At 46.0% G+C, this 27,460-nt stretch overlaps 1 protein-coding gene and 1 pseudogene across 1 annotated transcript in view; one reads left to right on the forward strand and one right to left on the reverse strand.

The window, feature by feature from the left end:
- PPM1E (protein phosphatase, Mg2+/Mn2+ dependent 1E) overlaps nt 1-27,460 on the reverse strand; it is a 273,332-nt gene that overhangs the window by 197,375 nt on the left and 48,497 nt on the right. The window lies entirely within an intron of this gene.
- Nucleotides 1,606-1,746, forward strand: LOC146060889 (U2 spliceosomal RNA; annotated as a pseudogene).

Below are 27,460 nucleotides of genomic sequence, written 5' to 3' on the forward strand. Positions count from 1 at the left end.
CCATTATACTTGTGCCGCACACCGTGATGCCCATTATACATATGCCACACACCGTGATACTCCATTATACATATGCCGCACACCGTGATGCTCCATTATACATATGCCACACACCGTGATGCCATTATACATATGCCCCACACCTTGATGCCCATTATACATATGCCGCACACCGTGATGCTCCATTATACATATGCCCCACACCGTGATGCTCCATTATACATATGCCCCACACCGTGATGCTCCATTATACATATGCCACACACCGTGATACTCCATTATACATATGCCACACACCGTGATGCTCCATTATACATATGTCGCACACCCTGATGCCATTATACATATGCCGCACACCCTGATGCCATTATACATATGCCGCACACCCTGATGCCATTATACATATGCCGCACACCCTGATGCCATTATACATATGCCGCACACCCTGATGCCATTATACATATGTCGCACACAGTGATGCCCATTATACATATGCCGCACACCCTGATGCCATTATACATATGTCGCACACCGTGATGCCCATTATACATATGCCGCACACCCTGATGCCATTATACATATGCCGCACACCGTGATGCCCATTATACTTGTGCCGCACACCGTGATGCCCATTATACATATGCCACACACACGTGATGCCCATTATACATATGCCTCACACCGTGATGTCCATTATACATATGCCACACACCGTGATACTCCATTATACATATGCCACACGCCGTGATGCCCATTATACATATGCCGCACACTGTGATGCCCATTATACATATGCCACACCGTGATGCTCCATTATACATATGCCACACGCTGTGATGCCCATTATACATATGCCGCACACCCTGATGCCCATTATACATATGCCCACACCGTGATGTCCATTATACATATGCCCCACACCGTGATGTCCATTATACATATGCCCCACACAGAGATGTCCATTATACATATGCCACACACCGTGATACTCCATTATACATATGCCACACGCCGTGATGCCCATTATACATATGCCGCACACTGTGATGCCCATTATACATATGCCACACCGTGATGCTCCATTATACATATGCCACACGCCGTGATGCCCATTATACATATGCCGCACACCCTGATGCCCATTATACATATGCCCACACCGTGATGTCCATTATACATATGCCTCACAGTATGAACCTCTCTCTCACACTTTAGTTACCTTAAAATCAAGCTGGCTGGCACTTCATCTACTTCTTCCTATTAGATGTGTGCTCCCGTGTAGCTCCGCCCCCTTCCACTCGTGTAGCCCCGCCCCTCAACTCCGTGTTGCTCCGCCCCCTTTCCAGTCCCTGCTGTCATGACTGATGATGACACATGAAAGTGGGTTGGAAGCCAGGGAGAGAGCTCTGTGCTGCCGGCGCTGCTGCCTCTAATGTAGTGTGACAGTGTACTGGCAGCCGGCAGCTACAGAGTCTGAGGACAGAAGCGGCCGGGGATGTACAGCAGGGAGAGAGCCTCCCTGCGCAGCCATCCTCACAGTGAGTGCTTGCCACACACAGAACCGCGGGAGCAGCTGCGTGCGGTCGCACATGCGCACCAGCACTCCCTGCTTCTCGGCCTTTTGGCTAAGATCAAGTGTAGTATCTGTTCTTATCAGTTGGGCCTGGAACGCCCCCTGGCAGAGAATAGAGAAAAGCTGTACCGTAGTATCCTGCTACTGAGCATGAGGTGAGCAATCCACCTCATGTTCTGGGTAAGGGCTAGGGAAAGCTGAGTATCGATGCCCTGCTAGGGAGGGAATACCATTCTTTACCTGGTAGGGAGGGGAGAAGCATCGGGCTTTGAGATGGGGCTCTTGTTCAGGGGTCTTTGCCTCTGTGGGAGAGTCACTCGAAAAGCCCGGTCTAGTATCCACTCCCAGGAAGAAGGGAAAAGCTGGGACCGAGTAGATTGCTCACTGTCCGGGGGGTACATTGGACCTCGGCCAGTGAGACAGCGAAAAGCCCAGCCCAGTACTCAATCCCTGGGAGAGGTGAAACGTCGGGACTGAGTAGGTGGTTTCTTCTTCCTCAGGTGGTCTATTTGGGCCTCTGCGGGGGAGACTCACCGAAAAAGCCCGGTGGAGTATCCATTCCCATGCCGGGGGTCGGAAAGGGCCCACTGGCTGAGCGGAGAAACACTTGGTCGGACGCTGACTGGCTGGCTGCTTGGAGTCCGAGGCTGCACTGTGCCCCCGGGGAAACTCGGGGGTGCCGAACATGCACGGGTGATCCCAAAATCACCATGCACTAGTATGGCACTAGCACTGCGCACTTCCCCTCTAGGTTAGCGCTTCACGTCCTTACCTCGTCCTTTTGGATGGGGTAGGACAATTTTTCACACCCCCACCCCGGCCTTCTGGCTGGGGTCCTCTTTATTATTTATTTCTCTTCTTCTTCACGTTCGTGCACTTTTCACGTTTTCTGTTTTCTGTAGTGTGTCACGTTTTTTTGGGTTGTGTGGTCGTCCCTTACGGGCCTTCCATTTCCCCAACGTGCCAAAGCTCTCTCCTTTTGGGGAGAGCTGCGGTCCCCCCGAGGACGACCCCGAGCCGCAAGGCGGAGGGAAGTCCACTGCGGGTCTCTCCAAAGCATGGGCTGCGGAGGACCCACCGTCCTAACCCTTTCGGGGGTTGAGGAATGAGGGTCTCTCTAAGCTTCGGCGAAGAGGACCCACCGTTCCCTATTTTCCCCTCGTCGGCCTTATGGCTGAGAGGGGTTAGGGGAAAACGGGGCCCGTCTCCTTCGGGAGATAAGCCCACTCGATCGCACGGCCGCTTTTGCACGTGTTTAGGCACAGCACTGGTGGTAGGGAGCACACCTCGGGCTCCTGAGTTTCTTCAAACCAGCACTCCCGCGGCCATTTTTATTTCTGTAATAGCCGAGGCTGCCCGCAGCCATATTTGTTTGGGGCACAGTGCTGCGGCCACGGCCGCCCGTTAACCGCAGAGATGGCGGTCTGCGGCCCCGCCAATGGGGTGAGCGGCCTTTTAGTGACTATTAGGGGCCGGCCCACCGGGAAATGGCCCGGTTTCCCGGTGGTCCAATCCGCCCCTGCATACAGTTAGCCACAGGGCTGGGTTCCAATAAAGCAGATTATCTGCAAATTTGCCCTCTGAACCGGGTGTATTTAACATTTAAATTTATGATAGCTTCTGATTCACTAATTAAGGATGGAGCAATGAGATAAACAGCTCTATGGCGGCATAAAGAAACACAAAGAACACATATTTGCATTTTCTCCCCATATTGTGAACGACTACTGTCATTCTAAAAGAAAGAAAAACTGATCCTAACATTTGGTGACAACTGTCAGAAAACAAGTATTTTACTCAACAAATTGAAGCATACTTGCCTACCCTCCCGTAATGTCTGGGAGAAAGTTTAGGCGCCCTCCTGCTTTATAGCCGGCGGTAGAGCCCCCCCCAAACCCCCTGATTGTCATTTGACAACAAAGGGACTACTCCCCTCCCCACATGTCAGCCAACAGCAGAGCCAACGACCCCCTTATCCAATCTAACAACCCAACACTCCCCCATCAACAGTCGACAGTGGAGTTGATCCCCCTTGTCAGCAAAAAGAGGAGGGGATCTGACACCCACCCGACTTCATGGTACTTGGTCATTGTCAATGGAATTCCTCTGTCTGGTGCGGGTCTCTCGCTTTTGCCCATTAAAGATGTTGTACCCAAAATGGCCACCACCATACTCTTAGGAGGGACATTTTTAACAGGGACAGAAGCGACAGCACTGCAGATTGCTTGCAGCTGCAATCCTGGCAGTGGAAGCAGTATTCGCCACAAGCCAGCCTGCCCCTCAAAACCACCCCAGAGTCTGTGGGGGCTATTGCTAAGCCATTGATACAAAGCCAAAGCAGAGTTCTTCCAAGTCAAACTACTATTTCCATATGTTAAATGGTTTAGCAATTAAATTATTATTGCTTCAATTTCGGGGATTGCTACCCATATCATGTGAAGATATTTTTCGTAATATTTTCCATTCCAGTTAATGTTTTACTACAAATCAAATATTGTGGCATAATAAAAAACAATGACAAATCTAAAATCAACAAACACAGCCTATGGCGCTCTTCCCTCCAGAATGGAAGAAGTGGATCAGTAATTACATTTTTTTCTGATTATTTGTGCAGTAGGTTTGCATAATGTGATGAAATGGTGAAATTTAGGGCAGTCCGCGATATTGGGCTCATCCCTATGTGGTCCTTTTCATTAAACTGGCATTTGGGCAGAGCAGGAACCATCCCCACAATGGAACACCAAGCACACAGTTGATGTCCCTGATTTGACTCATTTAGTTGCAAGTTTGAACTAAATAATGAAATAATGCTATGGAACAAATTAAAAAGCTTTTAATATAAAGATTTTACATATTTTATACATTTAAATGACTAACAAGAATAAATAGATTAATCCAAGGTCCTGCCGTCTGCAAAGTATTTTTATGTTCATGCAGAATATGAAACGTCTGTTGGTCACCTTGGAAACAGCTTTAAAGATTGCTATAACACTACGTAATGTGTGACCTTGCGTCCTAACAAATATGCCATCATATAGCTACAGTACTGCTGAATTAACTATATAGCTTATTCATTTGATATACATATCTTAACTATCCCCAAGCAAAAGAGAGTCTCTACTGAAAACAATCAGATGAGGCCAAACTTGTCACAGTTAACTAACAGTGAAGCATCATTGTAGATCTTTTTGGGGTCCATTCCGTGTGATCGTGTAGTGGACAGACTTCACTCTACCTGGTACTGTGGATGCACCGTTTCTCAAGTTATAGTTGTTATAATTCACCTTCACGCTAGTCAGTTTAAGCGCCATACTATCCTGATGGTGGCAGCCATTGATAGTCTGTCCTCTATCATCCCCATCTGCGAGCCACCATGTCCTGCAAGTGTGAAAGGTGCAGTTTAGCACTCACTACCGGTAAATAGATGCCATGCACACGCGCACAGCATTTATTCCAAATGCCTGGAGATCTCAGGATCAGAGTGACAAATTAGAGACATGTCTCTATTGTATACTAGGGGGTTAGTCGCAGGGAGGTAGATAAAATGGGTGGGGCCCTGATTGAGAATCTCACTCAGTGCATGTTGTGCAAGATGTATGCGCACCTGGAGCAAGAGTCCCAGTGCGAATACATCTGCACGAGATGTGAGCGAACGTCCGCCCTGGAAGCCCAGGTCACTGATCTAGAGCGGGCCGTTCAGCGACTGAGAGACATTTACAATCTTGAGCAAAGCATAAATAGAACGGTGGAGGAGTTGCAGATAGGGTCACTGGTAGAGGAGGAGGATCAGGCAGCCAGCTGGGTCACGGTTAGAAGGGGAAACAAGAGGGACAGGAGGGACAGGAACGACATCTCGGATCTATCACACCAGAACAAATTCGCCCGGTTGGACAAAGTTTCGGGGGAGGATAGAGACGAAATGACGGAGCTGGAGGATACGGCTCCCTCTAGCAACCAGAGGAGCGGTCCCTCTAGCTCAAACGGGATGACAGTTAGTGAGGTACCAAGGCAGATAGTGGTGGTAGTGGATTCCATCATTAGGAGAACAGACAGGGCAATCTGCTATCGGGACCGCGATCGCCGCATGGTCTGTTGCCTCCCGGGTGCTCGGGTACGGCACATCGCGGACCGAGTCGACAGATTGTTGGGAGGGGCTGGGAGCAACCCGGCGGTCTTGGTGCACTTCGGCACCAACGACAAAGTCAATGGTAGATGGGATGTCCTCAAGAAAGAGTATAGGGAATTAGGTAAGAAATTAAAGGCGAGGACATCTAGGGTAATTTTCTCGGAAATATTACCAGTGCCACGCGCTAGCTCAGGGAGGCAGAGGGAGATCAGGGAGGTAAATGTGTGGCTTAAGGATTGGTGTAGGAAAGAGGGATTCGTGTTCATGGAACACTGGGCGGACTTCTCGGTCAGGCGCCATCTTTTTTGCCGTGATGGATTGCACCTGAACGAGGAGGGGGCTGCGGTGCTGGGGGGAAGGATGGTTAGAGGGTTGGAGGAGATTTTAAACTAGGCGACGGGGGGATGGGGGCAGCAAGACATTATGGGACCATCAGGGAGAGAAGCCGGACTGGGATCAGGAATCATATGGGGGAAGGAGATGATGGGGGGGACGGAGACATAGACAAAGTCCTGGGACATAACAAGGGTATAATCGGGGGTAACTCTCAGGGTGCATCAGGAATGTCATGTAATAAAATGTTATGTTGTAACAGTCACGTTACCCCATTACAGTTCTTAGGTACAGATGATCTTAGTATACGGGAAGGAGGGAAGGACAAAGGAAGAATTCCCAGAACTATAAAGAGGGCAGGCAGTGTGCATGGTGGGGAGGCCTGTAGAGAGTCTATTGAAGGGGAGAGGGGAAAGAGGAAGCTAGTAAAGAATTCAAATAGGTCCTGGGGTGAAACTAATCACAATATTAGAGCCATATCTAAAAATAAACATAAATTAAAATGCTTACTGGTTAATGCAAGAAGCTTAGTGAGTAAAATCAGGGAGCTAGAAACGGTGATCAGTAGGGACGACTACGACATCATTGGTATTACAGAAACATGGTGTAATGAGTCGCATGACTGGGCATTAAACATGGAGGGATATACACTCTACAGGAAAGACAGGGAAAATAGAAGGGGCGGGGGTGTGTGCCTATATGTAAATAATAACTTAACATCATGTGAGAAAAATATGAGCACAGACCTGGAAGACGACAACTCGGAGACAGTGTGGGCAGAGATAACCGACAATAATAAAAAAAAACAAAAAACAAATTTATAATAGGGGTATGCTATAGACCACCAAATATAAACGAAAGGGAAGAGTCTCTTCTTTTAAACCAAATCAAACAAGCATCAAATCAGGGTCAGGTATTAATTATGGGGGATTTTAATTTACCCGACATTGATTGGGAAAACGAAACAGGTAAATCAGCAAGAAGCAATGGGTTCTTAAGCTTACTTAAAGACCAGTTTATTACACAAACGGTGGAAACTCCAACTCGTGATGAGGCACTCTTGGACTTAGTTTTAACAAATAACACAGACTTAGTTTCAATCACAAAAGTAATTGAACAATTAGGGAACAGTGATCACAATATGGTTTCACTGGAAATCAACTTCAGTAAATTACATCAAAAAGGATCTGCAAAAATACTAAACTTCAGAAAAGCGAACTTTGAATTATTCAGGGAAGCCCTAACAGGTATTGGGTGGGAAACGGTTATGGATGGAAAAAATGCAGAGGAAATGTGGGATACTTTAAAAAAGGTGCTTGATTCACTAACTATTGAATACATTCCTAAAGTAACTAAAGGTAAATTCAACAAAAAAAAGCCACCATGGTTGGACAAAGAAGTAAGGTCAGCTATCAACAATAAAACCAGAGCCTTTAAATTCTATAAAAATAACTTGAATGAGGAGGCGTTCGCAAAATACAAAGAATCAAACAAAACTTGTAAAGGGGTAATCAAAGCAGCTAAAATATTATATGAAGAGTGCATAGCCACTGAAAGCAAAACCAACCCAAAGAAGGTTTTTAAATACAAAAATAGTAAACGTTTAATTAAGGAAAACATAGGCCCACTAACTGATACTAGTGGAAAAAGTGTTACTGAGGACAAGGGAAAAGCAAAACTGTTAAATGAGTTCTTCTCATCAGTATTTACTAAGGGAGAGCAGACTGTGGAACGAACATTTACCACAAACGGGACAAATAAGCCAGATCTCATTGTGGATTTCACGCCGAAGGAAATAATACTGAGGCTAAGCAAACTCAAAACAAATAAATCACCAGGGCCAGATGGGATTCATCCGAGGGTATTAATGGAATTAAGGGATGAACTAGCTACCCCCCTACATTAGATCTTTAGCAAGTCACTATCGTCAGGTATAGTACCAAAAGATTGGAGAATAGCAGAGGTAGTGCCAATATTCAAAAAAGGAAAAAAGGAAGATCCCGCTAATTACAGACACGTTAGTTTAACATCAATTGTGGGTAAACTATTTGAAGGATTTTTAAGGGATGGTATCCAGAAATATTTAGATCATCACAGTCTACTCAGTGCTAACCAACATGGGTTCGTGAAAAATCGTTCATGCCAAACTAATCTACTAGGGTTCTATGAAGAGGTTAGCAAAAACCTCGATAATGGAAATGCTGTAGATGTGATTTTCCTAGATTTCGCTAAAGCATTTGATACTGTCCCACACAAGAGATTGATTAATAAAATGGAGAACCTAGGATTGGGTGAAAATATCTGCAGATGGGTAGGGAATTGGCTATGGAATAGAGAACAAAGAGTGGTTGTGAATGGTGCCGTATCAGATATGATACCGGTACTAAGTGGAGTGCCCCAGGGTTCGGTTTTGGGGCCCATTTTGTTTAACATTTTTATTAACGATATTGGGATAGGGTTACTCAGCAATGTATCCATCTTTGCGGACGATACAAAACTTAGCAAAGTCATCAAATCATCAGAAGATGTCCCCATGCTTCAAAATGATCTTGCAATTCTAGATGAGTGGGCAAAAAAATGGAAGATGAGGTTCAATGTAGATAAATGTAAGGTTATGCACCTTGGGAGACACAACCAGTGTGCAAGTTACAACCTTAGCGGAGAGGAACTGGGAAATTCCATACTTGAAAAGGATCTAGGAGTCCAAATAGACAGCAAACTAGGATGTAGTGCCCATTGTAATGTAGCTACAAAAACGGCCAACAAAATTCTGGCATGTATTAAGAGGGGAATAGAAACTAGGGACTCGAGGGTAATTATGCCACTAAATAAAGCATTGGTGAGACCTCACCTAGAGTACGGAGTACAGTTCTGGGCCCCACACTATAAAAAGGACATCATAGAATTAGAAAAAGTCCAAAGGCGAGCAACAAAGCTTATTAGGGGAATGGAGAATTTAAGCTACGGGGAGAGATTAAGCAATTTGGGACTATTTACATTAGAAAAGAGACGTTTAAGGGGGGACATGCTCAACATGTACAAGTATATCAAGGGCCAATATAAGGAACTGTCACGCACCCTCTTTTCTACTAGAAAGGAATCTAGGACGCGAGGGCATGAGTATAGATTAGAAGAAAAAAGATTTCATTCAGCTAGTAGAAAGAATTTCTTTACGGTCAGAACAGTCAAACTCTGGAACTCTCTTCCCAGAGAGGTGGTAACGGCTGGCTCATTAAATGCGTTCAAGGCAAAGTTGGACAAACATTTACTGGAGAAAAACATCCATGGGTACAAATAAGAAATATAATTTGTCTGTAAAATACCAGAACCTACCAAATCAGCAATGGATATCTATACCAGGTTGAACTAGATGGACGCAAGTCTTTTTTCAGCCTTACCTACTATGTAACTATGTAACACAATGCCATGCCTCTCCCCAAGTGACCACACCCAACATTTGGGCATTTGGACGGGTGGTGTACTCGGTAAGCTGTGATGGCCGAGTGAGCATCAATTAATCAGCATGGCCAAATAATGGATGCCGGATCCATTCCAGCAAAAGAATGTCGGAATGGATCCGGCATCAATTGAATAATTGAATATACTGTACTGTATACCTTAATTTTGAAAATGTAAGGTTATGCATCTTGGGAGACATAACCAGTGTTCTACTTTCAATCTAAATGGGGTAGAATTGGGTAAATTATATTTGGAAAAGGACCTAGGAGTCAAAATTTACAAGAAACTGGGGTGCAGTGCTCAGTGTCATGTAGCAGCCAATAAGGCCAACAAGATACTAGCCTGTATAAACTAGCCTGCATGGAAGCTAGAGACACCAAAATAATTATACCAATATAAAAGGCACTGGTTAGATGTCATCTGGAATGTGAAGTACCATTCTAAGACATTATAGAACTGGAAAAAATCCAGAGAAGGGCAATCAAGCTAATAAAAGGGTCGAAACCATTAAGCTATGAGGACAGATTAGCTGAAATAGGAATGTTTACATTGAAAAAGAGACATTTACAGGGAGACATGCTTAACAAATATATTGGGAGATAATATAACAAACTGTCAGACACCCTATTACTTTGAGGTCGGAAACTAGGACACATGGGCATGCGCTCAGGCTGGAGGAGAGAAGATTTTGTACCCTCCAAAATGAAAGGATTTTTACGGTCAGGGCAGTAAAAGTATGGTACTCTCTTCCAGAAGAAGTGGTGTTAGCAGACACAATACATTTAAATTAAGGTTGGACAAGCATTTATTGGATTAAAATATCCAAGTGTATAACCGATAAACATAACTTAGCCCAAAGTGAATTAAAGTAAAAAAATCAAAAGGGTATTTAACATCTAGACAACACCCTCTAAGCCAGGGGTGTCCAAACTTTTTGCGACGAGGGCCAGATTTGGTGAGGTGTAATTGTGTGGGGGCCAACCATTCAGCCTGACATTCTTTGAATCATTAATCACATCAGAATGCTCCCCCACTCTGCCCCCATTCACTCTTTTCCCCCAGCCTGCCCCATTCACTGTATTTCCCCCAGCCTTCCCCCATTCACTGTATGTCCCCCAGCCTGCCCCTCCTTCACTGTATGTCCCCTATTCACTGTATGTTCCCCACTCTGCACCCATTCACTCTGTCCCCCAGCCTGTCCCCCCTTCTCTTAATGTCCATCAGTGCCTCCATTCATTGTATGTCCCCAAGCCTGACCTTCCTTCACTGTATGACTCCCATTCACTGTATGACCCCCATTAACTATGTAACCCACTCTTCCCCCATTCACTGTATGTCCCCAGCCTGCCCCGGCTCCCCCTTCTCTGAATGGCCATCACTGCCTCCATTCACTGTATGTCCCCCAGTCTGACCCTCCTTCACTGTATGTCCCCAACTCTGCCCCCTCCCTTCTCTGTATGTTTCCCAGCCCCTTGTGTGAGCCAGAGGAAGGAGAGGTAAAGCAGGCACTGCAAGGACAGGAGATGCTTGGGCTCCCACTGCTGCCCTCCTCCGCTCTGCATGTTACAGGAGCAAGCTTCCCCCTTGCTGCCCCCCTCCCCAAACACTGCTGTCACTGTGATTGTGGAGTAGGGTGATATACGATTGCAGCAGCAGGGGTAGGACGCCAAACACATATGACTGTGGTGGCCAGCACCTCCTCACTGCAGCAGACAGCAAGGTAAAGGCACGCTCGCCGGGGCCCCACCTTTAGTGTCCTATGTTGTGCTTCCCACATGAGATGCTCTGCCCGCTTCCAGCTGGAGGCTGCAGGCCACTTGAAATGACAGCATGGGCCGCAATTGAACTGTGGACATGCCTGCTCTAAGGGATCCTGTAAAAGGTTGAACTTGAAGGACCTAAACCTAATTACTGTTACTATGTAAGATGAACAGTTTACAAGAATACCCCAAAGCCCTTCTTAATTAGGTTGCATAGAAAATTATTTAAGAAGTGAACTTGTACTTATCTGAGCTGAAGAAATTTACATTTGTATTCACTGCTGATTGAAAGAAACCATAAGAACTAAGATAGTGAATTGTAAAATAAAAGTAGCCTCCATAACTTAAATTAGTCATAAATGGGCAAACATCAAAATGTGGAACAAAGCAATAAGGTATGCCTAACAAACAATGTTTTTTTTTGTCTTTTCCAAGGACTAGTAGACTGTGTCATCTCTGGTCTAGTAAATTTATTTATTTAAAAAAAAAAATTATTGAGATATTGCATATATGTTGCATAACATAAGGTTCAAATAAATACAGAACATATTGAATTGTATTTTGTCCAGCATTTTTTTCATCTAAAAATCATATAAAACATTTTAAGGTTACTTAAGGAAGGGCAGTAGATATTAAATTCACATACTCAGTCAAGAAAGATAAGAGGGTCTTGAGCAGCCATTCTAGTTAGATAGCTCATAGTTGTTTTAAGCTAGTATGGATCATTCGCCTGTGGTAAGAGGGAGAGGTACTGTATATAAGATTCCCATAAAAGAAAAAAAAATTCCACATATTCTATCAACAGTGGCCTCTATTCAGTCCATACGGAATAAAAAGTGGAGCTTTAAGTAAAAAATAGGGGGATTTGTGGGGGTATGGCATCAATCCATCCCTGAAGGATAGTTTTTTTTTGCCCTGTTCTAGTAAATTTCAAGAAGAACTTCTGCAAGATGAACATAAACATTATATCAATATTGCGAGCGCAGCGAGCCATCGAGCCCGAAGCGTGGCGAGCTCAGCGAGCCCCGTGAGGGCCCGCGTATTACTTTACATGTATTCCGCGTCCGCTCGCCACGCTTCGGGCTCGGTGGCTCGCTGCGCTCGCCACACTATATAAAATCAACTCCACGCCAGCGTGGATAGTGGGGGTATGAAAAGGTCGGAGGACGCGTACCGCCGCCCCTCACGGGCTCGCTGCGATCGCCACGCTTCAGGTTATCGTTCATAGTGGGGGTGGCGTGGGGGTGGATTTAACATTGTAAGCCCCCATTAGGGTGCTTATACAATTTAAAATCGCATCGCATTGTATGGCATTGTATGCCATATACACTGCTATACAATTTTAACATTGTATGACATCGGGGGAAATCTCGGCGCATCGCATACCATCGCATTCCTTATGGTCTGCGATGCGATGGGCGTCGTGATAGTAAACAAGTACCTATTGCTATTATACCACAGAAGTAATTAGTTCTGGAGTTTAATTTCCATGGAAACTCATTGAAACAAACTTTCAACTTGGTTTTGGAAAATGCCAGTTGAGAAATAAAACTACTAATGAATTTCAGAGCGCTCACCAGAATAGAATTATTTGTACTGCAATGAGAGAAAATCATACTTAATAAATTACTATGAGACCAAATTAACAATCTCTACATCCCTGCTTATCTATATTTGCATTGAGAACAGTGATCTAACAGAACAATATATAATTAAAATGAATGCCAGGACAAATCATCTGAATAGAGTCTTGGTGCTGACTGTATCCCTATTAAAATGATTTCACCATTTATGTATGACATCAGTGATAGAATGAACTTCCAGGGTGTTCCAGGGGGTTGATTCGGGGTTGGATGTATGTAAACCGTACAGAATCAGGCACCCCATCAGAGAGGAAAAGCAGAACGTGTTTTGCTCAGCCGTAGTTTCAAAATAATAACATGGTCCACGCTGCACCTGCCAGCCACCATTTTAATAAAGTCTTATGTTACAGTGTAGCAAACAAAATCAAACAAAAATCAGTATAAAGTGGAATCGGGGGCTACCCAGCTACTCAGGGAGCGCTGGGCACTGCCCCAAAATTACAAAAATGGGGATTGTGGTACTCAGCCACATCACATCCACACTAGGCTCTGACACTTTTTCCAGGGCAGTGGTGGGTCCCGGGCGGCAGTTCCTGTTTGCTGGACAAATAAAGTTGGGAGATATATAGTCATGGAGCTTATCATGAATGCAAGACAGCTTATCCTCCCTATGCCAGCATTAGAACTGGTGAATAATCTGACACTTATAAGATACATATCTGTACCTATGGAAGATATATATAAGGCCCATTACTGTAACTGCAGGCACAGGAGAGTACATATAGCACCTACAATATTCATGACAAAGAAAAGGTGACAGTTTTTGAGTGCACAAATAAACTTAGCTGCAATGCACTCTGAGGACTCCATATGTGGTTTGTTTTTATTGTCTGTCATAATTGCTTTCTCTGCCATGACTGAAGTACTCCAGATTCAAACTCCTGCCACTTGCAAAAGGGTTCCAAAGAGTCAAAGCTACAGAAAAAATACAAGAACTGCATATAATCATAGGCGTGCTTAGGGGGGAAGGTGGAGCCTGGTGTGCCCAGACACACCCTAATGTCTGGAACCCTCCTCGCAATCACCTGCTTCAGTGATGGCAGTGTACTGCCAACCCCTCCTACTTCTGTGGTGCCCAGTCAGGGCTGCATTACTTGCTGGCCACCGCTTTGTGTGCAGGGGTGAGAGGGAGGGATCACAGTTACTACTATGTGTTTCTTGTCCTGTCTGTGATCTCTGTACTGGGGGGTGACCAAGGCTAGCCAATGCTGTTTATTTTTTCTTCCCAGTGGTGCACACCCTAATGTAATGTGCTGCACATGCAAATGCATATGTTATACTAATAAAAAAGCTAACCATACTTGACTACTTTTAAAACACAACACCTAGACACTGGAGAGAGCTTGCCTTGCTCCACCCAAACAGTGTATATAGATTTATCGATTGATGTATCTAGTGCCACCAAAGGGTGTTTCCAGCAGAATGTAATCGGATAGGGAATGTGGGATACCAATACATTACAAATGTGTCCACATAATTCTAGCCTCCCTGGAACAAGCCCTTCTAGTCACACTAGGCCTTGGTGTGACTTGGGAGTGCTGAGTGTCTTTTTCAATGAAAAGTGCATCTTCACAAACTGATGTATGTAGGATACACAAGCAGATTTTGCTGACTAAAATTATATGTGGTATGCCTATATTCTGTGTGCGACTGCTGCTCTATCTGCTTATGAAATTCTATTCTGCAGTGTTTTCCTAGAAACACTGTAACATTAAATGTGGTATGCAGATACAGCCACACTTCAGGCCGCAGCAACCAGTCTTGGTGCGCTGTTCGCTGAGAATGGGAGGTGCGAGCATCTTGCACACGTCCCATTGTGTGCCGTGACGGGCCGCTGCAGCAAGAAAGCAGCAAAGACAACCGCGGCTCCATCTATAGGTACTGAATGCCACATATCATTTTAATCAGCTTGTGTGTCATATTCACATAGCAATGTGGATAAGATGCATTTTTGATAAAAAAGATGCCTAACACTAACACAGTTATGCAGGACCTACCAGCTCAAACACACCAGGTATCTCCAGTTTTGGAATAGCAAAAAATGGAGTTGAAAATCTTTCTTTCAATAAACTGCTGCTTAATTAACAATGCTGGGGTGTCATTCAAAGCGCCCAAAGGAAGTTCATTGGAAAAAGATTTAGTAAAGTAATATAGCACTGGCAGTGTTCCCAAAAGAGATGAATAGCACCAAAGTGAATAAATAAACAATGGGATGTCACCAATTGCTATTCCTTCCAATTTTATGTAAGATTTTTCATCCATTTCACCAAGTTAGAAGTATGCACACCTTTTCAGTCACCCCTCAATGCCATATCGTTAGATATACAAGAAAGCAGAGAGAGTACATAGTGCATAACTTCAAACACATATAGAATTTAATAGGATGTACACTTACAATAAATAAAATGAATGACAGCATATAAAAGGGGTAGAACAGTTCAGTTCCAGGTCCTTTGAATGTAAAGTTGGTGGAGGTCCCAGTTCCGGATCTGGTCACTTGGTAGTCACTCGAAAAGGTCCTTTCACCTGCGGCACCCACTAAGTCCAAAATGATCAGCAAGACACGCTTAACGCGTTTCGGATCAACTGATCCTTCGTCAGAAGCGTGACAAAAGATCTCCAGTTTTGGGGCATATTGAGGCAAGATGTTTGAAGACACACCTGTATTTCAAGTGCCATTTTAAAAGTGTAAAAAAAAACCCCAGTAAATTTCAGTTCAGCAATGTGTAACATGTAGCAAAGTTTTGCAGCATGATCTTTGCAACCATTATCAAAATACCAATATTAAATCACAACTTGAGAAGGCTACTCATCTCTAGTATGCAGCAGAAATATGCTGTCTTTGGGGTCCATCGGTGCATTCAGAATCCCAGCCACGAACTAGCTACAGTAGCTCTACCATCTAAAGCTGTAGGACGGTCCCAGTGGCATGCGAATGGATGTTTATGTATAACATCCATTTGCAGCCATTGCGAACGTACACAGCTTGCGAATGGTGGGCCGGCGCACCACCATTCACACAGTGGGATCTGGTTCACTTGGATGTGCAAGGATGTGAATTCACATCCGAGCGAATGAACCAGAATAACCCCCTATGTGAATGCAGAAGGGAAGGTCATAGAAGGGAACATTTGTTAAAATGTACTTAATATAATTAAATATAAATTTTAACATTTGTCTCATTATTTAATTAGCAAAATTAGCACCTTGTATCCTCAACTAGCATCTCCATCTCACTACATGTCTACACAAAATAAAAAATAAATATTAGAAAAGACTTTCAGACACAGTAAGCCATTTAATTGATGTATTGATATTCTGGAGGGTTTTAGATGGTCATTAAGCATAAAGTATCTAAACAAACCTTTAAGAATGAAAGCTTAGCTGGCCATCATTACTTTCTGTTTCATGTTATTGTACTATTATATCTGTCACGGCCGGCCGCAGCGGCACACGGCGGGTTCGATACTCATCCCTCCGTGTCCGCCGCCGCCTGTCCGTTCTGGGCCTCCGGAGCGGGTCTCTTGCTGGTTCCAGGTCTGTTGGGAAGTGTGGCTTACAGGGGCGGTTTCCTGTGAGTGCTAGGGGAGTTCAGACTGGGGCAGCACCGGGAGGCCGGCGCCGCCATCTTGGATGTGGGCAAAATGCAGATTGGACGCCAGGTTAAAGGTTTCCTCCTTCTCTGCCCTAATTAACCAATGACAGCCGCCCACTATGTATTTAGGGGATCTGTCTTGGTGAACTGGTGTCAGTGCAAAGGTTTCCTAGCCTTGTGCAGTTGGAGACTCCTGGCTTACTCCTGTCTTCTGCAGCCTACTCTTCAGTCCTCCCTGTTTACTGACTCCAGGATCCCTGACCTCTCGCTGCCTTCCAGGGCATCACCTGTGGATCTCGTGGAGATTACCCGTGGGGCTCTTGCCTACTGTGGACCCTGCCGGCTTCTGTTGCACCGTCTTCCGGGATTTACAGCTCCTTAAAGTCATCCAGTCACAGTCCTCTCCATAAACTCCGTCTCCATCGTTCATTTCTTCCAGTGTGTTACTCTTCCTCAGTATTACCGGCTCTTTCGTGAGTGATACAAGAATTATTGTATTTATTATTATTCTCCAAAGACTTTGCTCAGAGACAGTATTGGGACTTTTTCTTATTTGCCTTATGTCAAGCCATTATTGAATAAGAAGATTTGATTTCCTTTATGAACCCGTCTATAATAAAACCAGCTCGCTTTAACCCTAACTCGTCTGGTCCTAAAGTAATTCCTGTGCACCACACGATCCAAACTAGTCCTCCATCTGTGACAGTTTGCACTGACCCAATGGAATCGAGTGGTGGCCAGGGGTTACCAGCAGACCTTCTTCAAAGGATCGTAGGACGTCTGGAACAATTAGAGTCTTCTCAACGGCAGGTGACTCAATTCCTGCAGACCCTTACACCCCCCCAGCCGGCAGCACCTGTCTCTCCAGCTGCATCCACAGCAGCCGCTCCTGCCTCTTCCGTGGCTGTGCCTCCGCCTGTGAGCACGTCAAGTCATCTTCATCTGCCCACACCTAATAAGTTCGATGGGTCACCAAAGGCCTGCAGAGGATTCCTTAACCAGTGCGACGTCCACTTCACCCTCCAGTCCTCCAGCTTCCCCACACCCAAATCACAAGTCGCCTACATTGTTTCCCTTCTGACCGGACCAGCCCTAGATTGGGTGTCACCTTTATGGGAGAGATCCGACCCATTGTTATCCGACTACTCAGGATTCATCTCCACATTTCGCCGAATCTTTGATGAGCCTGGGAGAGTATCGTCAGCAGCATCCGAAATCCTGAGGGTGCGCCAGGGTAACCGTCCCGTAAGTCAGTATGTAAAACAATTTCAGACTCTGGCCTCTGAGCTAAGCTGGAATGAAGAGGCGCTCCTATCAGCCTTCTGGAACGGCTTGTCTGGTCGACTGAAGGACGAGCTCACTACCCGTGATACTCCCACCACCTTGGATGAGCTGATATCCCTCTGCAATAAGGTAGATCTACGGCTCCAAGAACGGCAGATGGAGAGAAGTCGATCAGATCGCCTCAGATTTCGTCCCTCCTCCAGTACACCGGCACCAAAACCAACCTTGTCTCCTGGTCTTCCGCCAGAGGAGCCCATGCAAGTAAACCGGTTCCGACTATCTCCTGAAGAGAGAGCTCGCCGAAGAAAGGAGAACCTGTGTCTGTATTGTGGGTCTCCGGCTCACTTAATCTCTTCCTGCCCTCGGCGGCCGGGAAACGATCTGTCCTAATCGGCAAAGGAGAGGCCAGGTTGGGAGTATTAAGTACCTCTCCTACTACATCAGAGTCCATAATCCTCGTCCAGCTCACACTTCCTGAAGGCACGGTTCCTGAAAAGGCACTACTTGACTCTGGGGCTGCGGGCAACTTCCTTTCGGCCAAATTTATTGCTCAGTATTCTCTTCCAGTTTTCCCCTTGGAACAACCATTATTCTTAACAGCAGTTGACGGCAGCCGGATTCCCCAGGGACAGATTACCCACCAAACGGGTCCGCTATCCCTTCAAATAGGACTTCTTCATAAAGAGAATACAGAATTTCTCGTTATTCCAAAATCTTCCCATGTCCTTGTATTAGGAATGCCATGGCTAATCAAGCATAATCCACGTATTCACTGGGGTACCATGGAGATCGAGTGCTGGGGTACCAATTGTTTTGCCTCCTGCCTTCCTCAAGTTTTGCCACTCCACCAGACCCGGTCAGATAACCCCATCGCTTCGTTGCCTCCACAGTATTCGTCTTTCAGAGATGTCTTTAGTAAGGGAGGCGCGGACGCTCTCCCCCCTCATCGCAGTTGGGACTGCCCCATCGAGCTAATTCCCGGGAAAACTCCTCCCAGGGGCCGTACCTACCCCTTATCCATTCCAGAGACTGAAGCGATGTCTACATATATCTGAGAGAACCTACAAAAAGGCTTCATTCGTCCTTCCACCTCTCCTGCCGGTGCGGGGTTCTTTTTTGTAAAAAAAAAAAGATGGCTCGTTACGGCCCTGCATCGACTACCGTGGGTTGAATGACATCACGATTAAAAATCGCTACCCCCTTCCTCTTATCACCGAGCTGTTCGACAAAGTCAAGGGGGCAGTAGTCTTCACCAAACTGGACCTACGCGGGGCCTACAACCTCATCCGGATCCGTTCGGGGGATGAATGGAAGACAGCCTTCAATACCCGTGACGGGCATTATGAATACCTGGTGATGCCCTTCGGGTTATGCAATGCGCCCGCTGTCTTCCAACAGTTTGTCAATGACATATTCCGGGACATGCTGTATCATTCACTTGTAGTCTACCTCGACGACATCCTCATTTTTTCTTCTGATCTTTCTTCTCACCAACAGACGGTCAAGGAAGTCCTCTCTCGACTTCGAAAAAATGATCTTTTTTGCAAGCTTGAAAAATGTGTTTTCGAGGTGTCTACAATCCCTTTTTTAGGCCATATTCTTTCTAGCACAGGCATCGAGATGGATCCCATCAAAGTCAAAGCCGTCCAAGACTGGACCATGCCAACCACCCTGAAGGGAATTCAACGATTTTTAGGCTTCTCCAATTATTATCGTCGCTTCATTCGGGACTTCTCCTCCATTGCCGCTCCTCTCACAGCTCTCACTCGGAAAGGTGCAGATCCCGCTCACTGGCCTCCAGCCGCAGTTCAGTCTTTTCAACTTCTAAAGCATGCATTCACCACCGCACCCATTCTTCTTCAACCAGATACCACCAAGCCTTTTTTTTTAGAAGTCGATGCTTCCGCTGATGGAGTTGGAGCTATTCTTTCCCAGAGAGGGGAGAGTCAGGAACTTTCTCCATGTGCATACTTCTCTAAAAAATTCCTTCCCGCAGAAAGAAACTACCCAATTGGAGAGCAAGAACTTTTAGCTATTAAACTGGCCTTTGAGGAATGGCGGTATCTCCTTGAGGGGGCACAGCATCGAGTCACAGTATATTCTGATCATAAAAATCTCTCTTTTTTACGTAATGTACAGTGTCTTACCTCCCGACAGGCTCGCTGGTCCATGTTTTTTGAGCGCTTCAATTTTCAAATCATTTATCGCCCCGGTGCTCAAAACCAGAAGGCAGATGCGCTGTCCCGATCATTCGATTCCTCTACAGCAGATTCCCCTCGGTGTCAGGCAATGCTAAACCCAACCGTCTTCGCCCAAACCAATGTCACCCCCATACCACCTCCAGGAAAGACTTTTGTTCCTGCAGAATTGCGAGAGAAGATCCTGACATGGGCTCACTCTATACGCCTCCGAGGTCATCCAGGTACTCAAAAGACACTTTCTTTTCTTCAGCGATCCTACTGGTGGCCATCCATGCGAGTAGACGTCTGCAATTACATCTCTTCTTGTCCTCAGTGTGCACAGCATAAAACATCCAGAACAGCTCCAACAGGTCCTCTGCGCCCACTACCCATTCCGAGACGTCCTTGGACACATCTGTCCATGGATTTCATTTCAGAGCTGCCACCTTCCAAGGGACATACAGTGATATGGGTGGTGGTCGATCGCTTTTCGAAAATGGCCCACTTCATTCCTCTAAAGTCGCTTCCATCTGCCCCAGTATTGGCCCAACTTTTTATTCTTCACATCTTCAAGTTACATGGTCTTCCTACAGAGATAGTATCAGACCGAGGAGTGCAATTCATTGCCAAATTCTGGAGGTCCTTGTGTTCTTCCCTACAAATCAAATTAAAGTTTTCTTCTGCCTACCACCCACAAACCAATGGACAGACTGAACGAGTCAATCAAGACTTGGAGGCCTTCCTCCGCTTGTACATCTCTTCTGCACAAGATGATTGGGTAGACCTGCTCCCATGGGCAGAATTTGCTCACAATGACTCTTACCATTCCTCTACTGGAATCACCCCCTTCTTTACTGTCTTTGGTCAACATCCTCGTGCTCCGGAGTTCGCAAGTCTCCCTGCAGTAGAAGTTCCAGCTGCAGACTCCTTCCTACATCAGTCTTCAAAGATCTGGTCTGGCGTTCATCAGTCCCTTCGAAAGGCCTCTATCCGCTATAAAAAGTTTGCTGATAAGAGAAGGAAAGCAGCTCCTCGCTTAAAGGTCGGAGATCTAGTCTGGTTGTCCTCCCGTAACCTCCGGCTTCGATTACCTTCCATGAAACTGGCCCCGCGCTTCATTGGTCCCTTCCCGATTATCCGAGTCATCAATCCTGTAGCATATAAACTGAAATTACCATCTTCTATGAAGATCTCCAACTCTTTTCATGTTTCTCTTTTAAAGCCTCTACGACTGAATCCCTACCATCCTAAACCACCCAAGACACCCCCAGTCTCTACTGAGAAAGATGCGGAGTTTGAGGTAAAAAAGGTTCTGGACTGTCGCAGTCATCGAGGTCGTTTACAGTATCTAGTGGAATGGTCCGGATATGGTCCAGAGGAGAATTCCTGGGTTGACTCCATCGATCTACATGCTCCAAGCCTGGTCAGACAGTTCCTCCAGAAGAATCCTCTCAAGACTCGAAGGTACCTTGCTGGCACCCAAAAAGGGGGGGTACTGTCACGGCCGGCCGCAGCGGCACACGGCGGGTTCGATACTCATCCCTCCGTGTCCGCCGCCTGTCCGTTCTGGGCCTCCGGAGCGGGTCTCTTGCTGGTTCCAGGTCTGTTGGGAAGTGTGGCTTACAGGGGCGGTTTCCTGTGAGTGCTAGGGGAGTTCAGACTGGGGCAGCACCGGGAGGCCGGCGCCGCCATCTTGGATGTGGGCAAAATGCAGATTGGACGCCAGGTTAAAGGTTTCCTCCTTCTCTGCCCTAATTAACCAATGACAGCCGCCCACTATGTATTTAGGGGATCTGTCTTGGTGAACTGGTGTCAGTGCAAAGGTTTCCTAGCCTTGTGCAGTTGGAGACTCCTGGCTTACTCCTGTCTTCTGCAGCCTACTCTTCAGTCCTCCCTGTTTACTGACTCCAGGATCCCTGACCTCTCGCTGCCTTCCAGGGCATCACCTGTGGATCTCGTGGAGATTACCCGTGGGGCTCTTGCCTACTGTGGACCCTGCCGGCTTCTGTTGCACCGTCTTCCGGGATTTACAGCTCCTTAAAGTCATCCAGTCACAGTCCTCTCCATAAACTCCGTCTCCATCGTTCATTTCTTCCAGTGTGTTACTCTTCCTCAGTATTACCGGCTCTTTCGTGAGTGATACAAGAATTATTGTATTTATTATTATTCTCCAAAGACTTTGCTCAGAGACAGTATTGGGACTTTTTCTTATTTGCCTTATGTCAAGCCATTATTGAATAAGAAGATTTGATTTCCTTTATGAACCCGTCTATAAAAAAAACAGCTCGCTTTAACCCTAACTCGTCTGGTCCTAAAGTAATTCCTGTGCACCACACGATCCAAACTAGTCCTCCATCTGTGACAATATCAAAGTACAGCACTGGGTATTACTGTATGTTGGTACTTTGTCAATAAAGGATATTAACTAGAGTACAATCCAAAGGCATCTTTACATGACATAACTACTGGACTACTGGTTATTGGTAATCTCGTCAGTAACTCTGACCTACATATTATTCTACTGCCGGAGAAAAGGGGTGACATGTACAGTTCTTATGTAAGGTACACACCAGAATAACCATGATTGTGCGACAATTGTGAGTTGATTTCCAGAAATCAGACAATGGTCACACGATTGGATTGGAGTTCACGATCTGCACACGATCGGTACTCAATACAATGTAGATGACAAATCTTTAGCACAGTAGGTAAAATCTCCAAAGCGACCAAACAACCTGCGCATCGGATCGAAATCGCATTGAAAACATGCACAATTCTGCTCTTTTGACATACAATCTGTCATTAGAGGCATTGAAATTGGGGGAAATGAGCCCAAATTGTTCTGGTGTGTACCCAGCATAAAAATTTGCTTTAAACTATTTTCAATTGTTCCTGGTAAAGCTTGCATCTTTATTTTATTCATTCAGTACCCTCAAAATTGATCAGGTCATGCTTATATGCACAAGTGGTGTAATTGCGCTAAAGCAACACTTGGTAAATGAAAATGCAAAAGAAGTGTCATGTGTTCCAGCATGACAGTTATAGCCACTGCATTCTGCCATGCTTAGACAGATACGTAAAATCATACCAACAGTAACATAACAATGGATCTTTCTGGCAACGTTTTTTTTTTCAGTTTCTATTTCTGAGTATATGATTTATTTTTGATGATGGCCAGATTATTGTGAATTTTCCGAGAGCGTCACACACATTCTTATTATTTGTGTAGCCTACAGTATTATGTTTTACACATAATGCTGCCAAAACTCCCAGTGCCGATAACCTTCTAGGCGCTCACACCGCTGATTTCATGCCTAAATATAGAAGCACTCTTGCTTGCTGATAAACTGAGAGCAATGGCCTACATATGTCATCATTCATTTTATGATGATCTACTGGCAGTTCCATGTAGCAGGCTAAGGGGGGGGGGGGTATTCAATCCCCAGCGCTATTTCTGACGGGGGAAATAGCGGCGGACACCTATTCAATGCTGTCTTTCTTAACAGCATTGAAGTGGTAACTCGGCAGAACAGACCGACTTTAAAAGCTGTCAGGCCCGTTTTGCCGAGAACGGTCATGGATTGTCAAGATCACAGCCGCATCTTGTCAATCCATGGCCATTTACGCGGCCACGCCCCTTTTTGCTGATCGGCAGGCGGGACATTGTATCCCACCTGCCGATAATGACCCTTATTCTGATTGAGTCGGACGGCTCCATGTGGGGTCGAATGGCCGATGTTTGGTATTTGCGCATGTGCAGAGGCGTATCTGCGTATGTCCGAACGCCTCGCACGTCCGAACACGGAGTGAGGTCCGTGCAGAAAATGATCGTACGGAACCATCCGAGCAGCGGGTGGAGAGGGGCATGAAGGACTGTTTGGGCTCATTACCATATTTGTACGCCCCGACAGTCGTGAGGGGGTGTGGCCGTGGAAATGAGCATGGATTGAATATCCCACTAAATTGTTATACAGTGTTGCAAAAAAACAGAGGTGTACACTCCCAAATTTGCTTGGTCACATGCAAAACAAAGGATATCCAATGAGTGGCGATTCTCTTATCAGACTAGTTTAAGCTCATAGGTAGGAACTAATTGATTGCTATGCATTGGCGTATCTCTAATTGGTGCAGTATGTGCAGTGCACATGGGCTCCTGGTTTTAGGGGGACCCACACCGCACCCATGTTAAATTACTTACCTTTGACACCCCCCATGTCACGAAGCACACATCATTAAAAAAAAAAACATAAAAATGAGTTTAGTGTACAACGGTTATTAAATCTTAAACCAAAAGAGAGTCTGTGAGATGTGGTGGAACAGAAGATTTACAGCATGACAAAGCTGCGTAAACTACTGTACCTGATGCAATCCTGGCAACAATGAATGTTTCCAGCATAGCATATGACAATATTTTAGCGATTGGCATATCTTCAAATCATGACATCAAGAACAACACTATAGCCCTGTACACACAGGGCAATTGGTGGTACTTGTGTAATAGCACGGCGCCCGTTATGTAGTCAGCGTAGCGTCCCTGTCAGAATCAGCATAGGGTTCGCGCGGCCAGCGTAGTTAGTGTAGTCAGTCAGTAGTAGTGTAGTGTTCCCGCAGCCGCTTAGCGTAGTTAGCATCCCTGTCAGAAGTAGCATAGTGTTCCCGCAGCCAGCGTAGTCAACATCCCTTTCAGATATGTGTTCCTGAAACACCCCCACTATCCACGCCAGCCCATAGTGTGGCGAGCGCAGCGAGAACCGCGAGGGGACGAGTTATGCGTCCCCCCAACCTGTTCATACCCCACTATCCACATCGGAGTGGAGTTGATTTAATAAAGTGTGCAGAGGGCAGCGTGCCACCGAGCCAGAAGCGTGGCAAGGGGATGCAGAATAAAGTAATCCGCATCCCCTCACAGGGCTCGCCACACTAAAATCAATTTCATGCCGACGTGGATAGTGGGGGTATGAACAGGTCAGTGGGACGTGTAACGCGTCCCCTTGCGGGGCATGCTGCGCTCGCCAAACTTTGGGCTGGTGTGGATAGTGGGGGTTTGAAAAGGAGGTTCTCCCTGAAGCTGACATGGCCAGGGTTGCCGTACCCCAATAATTACTGGGCTGGGTTGCCGCACCCCAATTATTACTGAGATGCAGGAGCATCTGAGACGCCCCTGCGTCTCAGACAGCTGAAGTGCCTCTCCGCTGGCGCTCGCATGATCCCCTCTCCGCCGGTGTCCGCCAGTGCAGGGGATCTGGCGGTTACCGGCGCTGTGTGAGAGGCGCTCACTAGGCATGCCATGGATGCCGGGTACAGAGCCATGGACGCCGGGGACAGAGCCATGGATGCCAGGGACAGAGCTGGGCTGCCGCGGAGTCACTATGCTAAGTACGCTAGGCAGCCTTTGGGCTGCCGCGGAGTCACTACGCTAACTACCCTAGGCAGCTGTTGGGCTACGCTGACAGCGTAGCTTAGCCTACGCTGAAAACGTAGCATAGCCAGGCGCCGTGCTATTACACAAGTACCCAATTGGTTGCTGAGTGTACTGGGAATCCCAACTGTCGGTGCGCTATGATATCATTGCTGGTTGCAGGGAGTAGAGGGTGGACTGGGTAATGAAGAGGTGAGGAAATAAAAGGAAAGAATCAGGCCAAGGCAGTACTGTGTTGCACATAAAATATTTGCCACCCAGTCCTGTGCTCACATGGCTGCGAGTGCACATAGCTGTGCTTGCCATGCTGCAGGCTCGGTGGCTCGCTGTACTAGCCGCAGGTTCTATTCTACCTCTATGGGGGTCATGGTTCCTCATGGATCCCCACGAGGGAGAATAGCCCCTGTAAGTCGGGATCACAACTGTCGGGAATTTCCCTGGCCAGCCCTTAAGTAAGTAATGTTGTAAAATGATATTGAAAATAACCACAGAATTCAGCAGATAAAAGAAAAATAGAACAAATAGAACAACAAGGTAAAAGTCTGTGAGTCTGTACATGCTTCCTGGCATCTTGGCTTAAGGCAATAGCTTTCAAACATGTCCTTGGAATTCCTAATACACTGTCCAGAGAGCAAGCCTTGTTTCGTAGCAAGTGTGCTTGTCAGAACTCATTTGAGGAACGACCTATTATTTCTGCTGACTGCAGTTTGGAGAGGAAGTGGCTGCTGATATGGGATTTAGTCCAGTGGTCCCCATAAAGCCAATCAAAATCCAAAGCAACAATAACCAGTCCGCAAACTTCTTATACTATTCGGGAGATACATAGCATAGTATGCTAGAGGCTATCATACAAAATCCATTTAAAAACTATTTGGCAAATAAATCTATTTCTAACCCACTATATCTGCAAACTTTATTTTAACAAAATCCATATATAAATAGATATGGTAAAACAAAAGACAGTCAAATTCTGCTAGAGAGGTGTGGCAATCTGTAGTCAAATGCATATTGGAATTTCACTAGACTCACATGCAGTGGCGGCTCTTACGTCTGCGGAGGAGGGAGATTGCCAAGATGTATAGGGAATTTGAGGAAAAATTACTTCACAGAAAGAGTAGTAGATAAGTGGAATAGCCTCCCATCAGAGGTGGTAGACGCAAATACAGTAGTACAATTTAAACATGCTTGGGATAGGCATATTGATATCCTTACAAAAAAAAATAAGGATCAAATATGTTTTGAGGTAACGTTTAAAAAAGGGGCAGACTAGATGGGCCAAGTGGTTCTTATCTGCCGTCAAATTCTATGTTTCTATGTGGACCCCCTCTGCTGCTGCCACAGATCCCGGTCCCCAGCATGGGACCAGCGCATGCGAAATAGCTTCTTACATACTGCTTTTGCAGCAGCCCCCGGAGGCATATTCAGGGTCCTGGGTCCAGTGCATGCCCAGCATTATCCGTGCTACTGTGCATGTCCAGAACCATTTTTGGGGCTGCCCCGCAGAGAGACTTCCTGGAGGGAGGGAACACCTCCCAATGGGACTGCCTTGAGTGACTGGCAGGTCGAACTTCCAATAGGAAATCACTGCCAGTCACAGTGAAGCCAGTGCCATCTCACAGACTGCATCTGGCTTCACTTAGGCATAGAACAGTGGCTGATTTTACCCGGGGGGGGGGGCTGCAGCCCTGCAGCCCATAGGTAAAAACTGCCACTGCTCAAATGACATCAGCGCCCGCCCCCAATTCGTCGGAAACGGAAAATGAAAAGTCCTGGCTTAAAGGAAATGTTTAGCTTTAAAGCTAACTTTCTTCACTATACAACCAATATTTGGTACTACGGGACTTACCATCATTCATGACCACTGGTCCACTGCACAGTATATTGATTATTATCAATTGTCTAGTGTGTCAATAAAACATTGTTTATTGTGAACTTTCCAAGCACCACTTCATCTTTCTCTACATTCATCTTTTCTGAGGGACTGATTCCCCCACTTCCAAGTGGCTGCTTTTGGCTAAACACCCCTGGCAGCGCCAGCTTTTGCAACCTAGGTAGCCTTTCTTGTCTTTCACTTGTCTTTTAAAAGAC

This window comes from Crinia signifera, chromosome 2, assembly GCF_055691185.1.
Source record: "Crinia signifera chromosome 2, ASM5569118v1, whole genome shotgun sequence".
Lineage (NCBI taxonomy): Eukaryota > Metazoa > Chordata > Amphibia > Anura > Myobatrachidae > Crinia > Crinia signifera.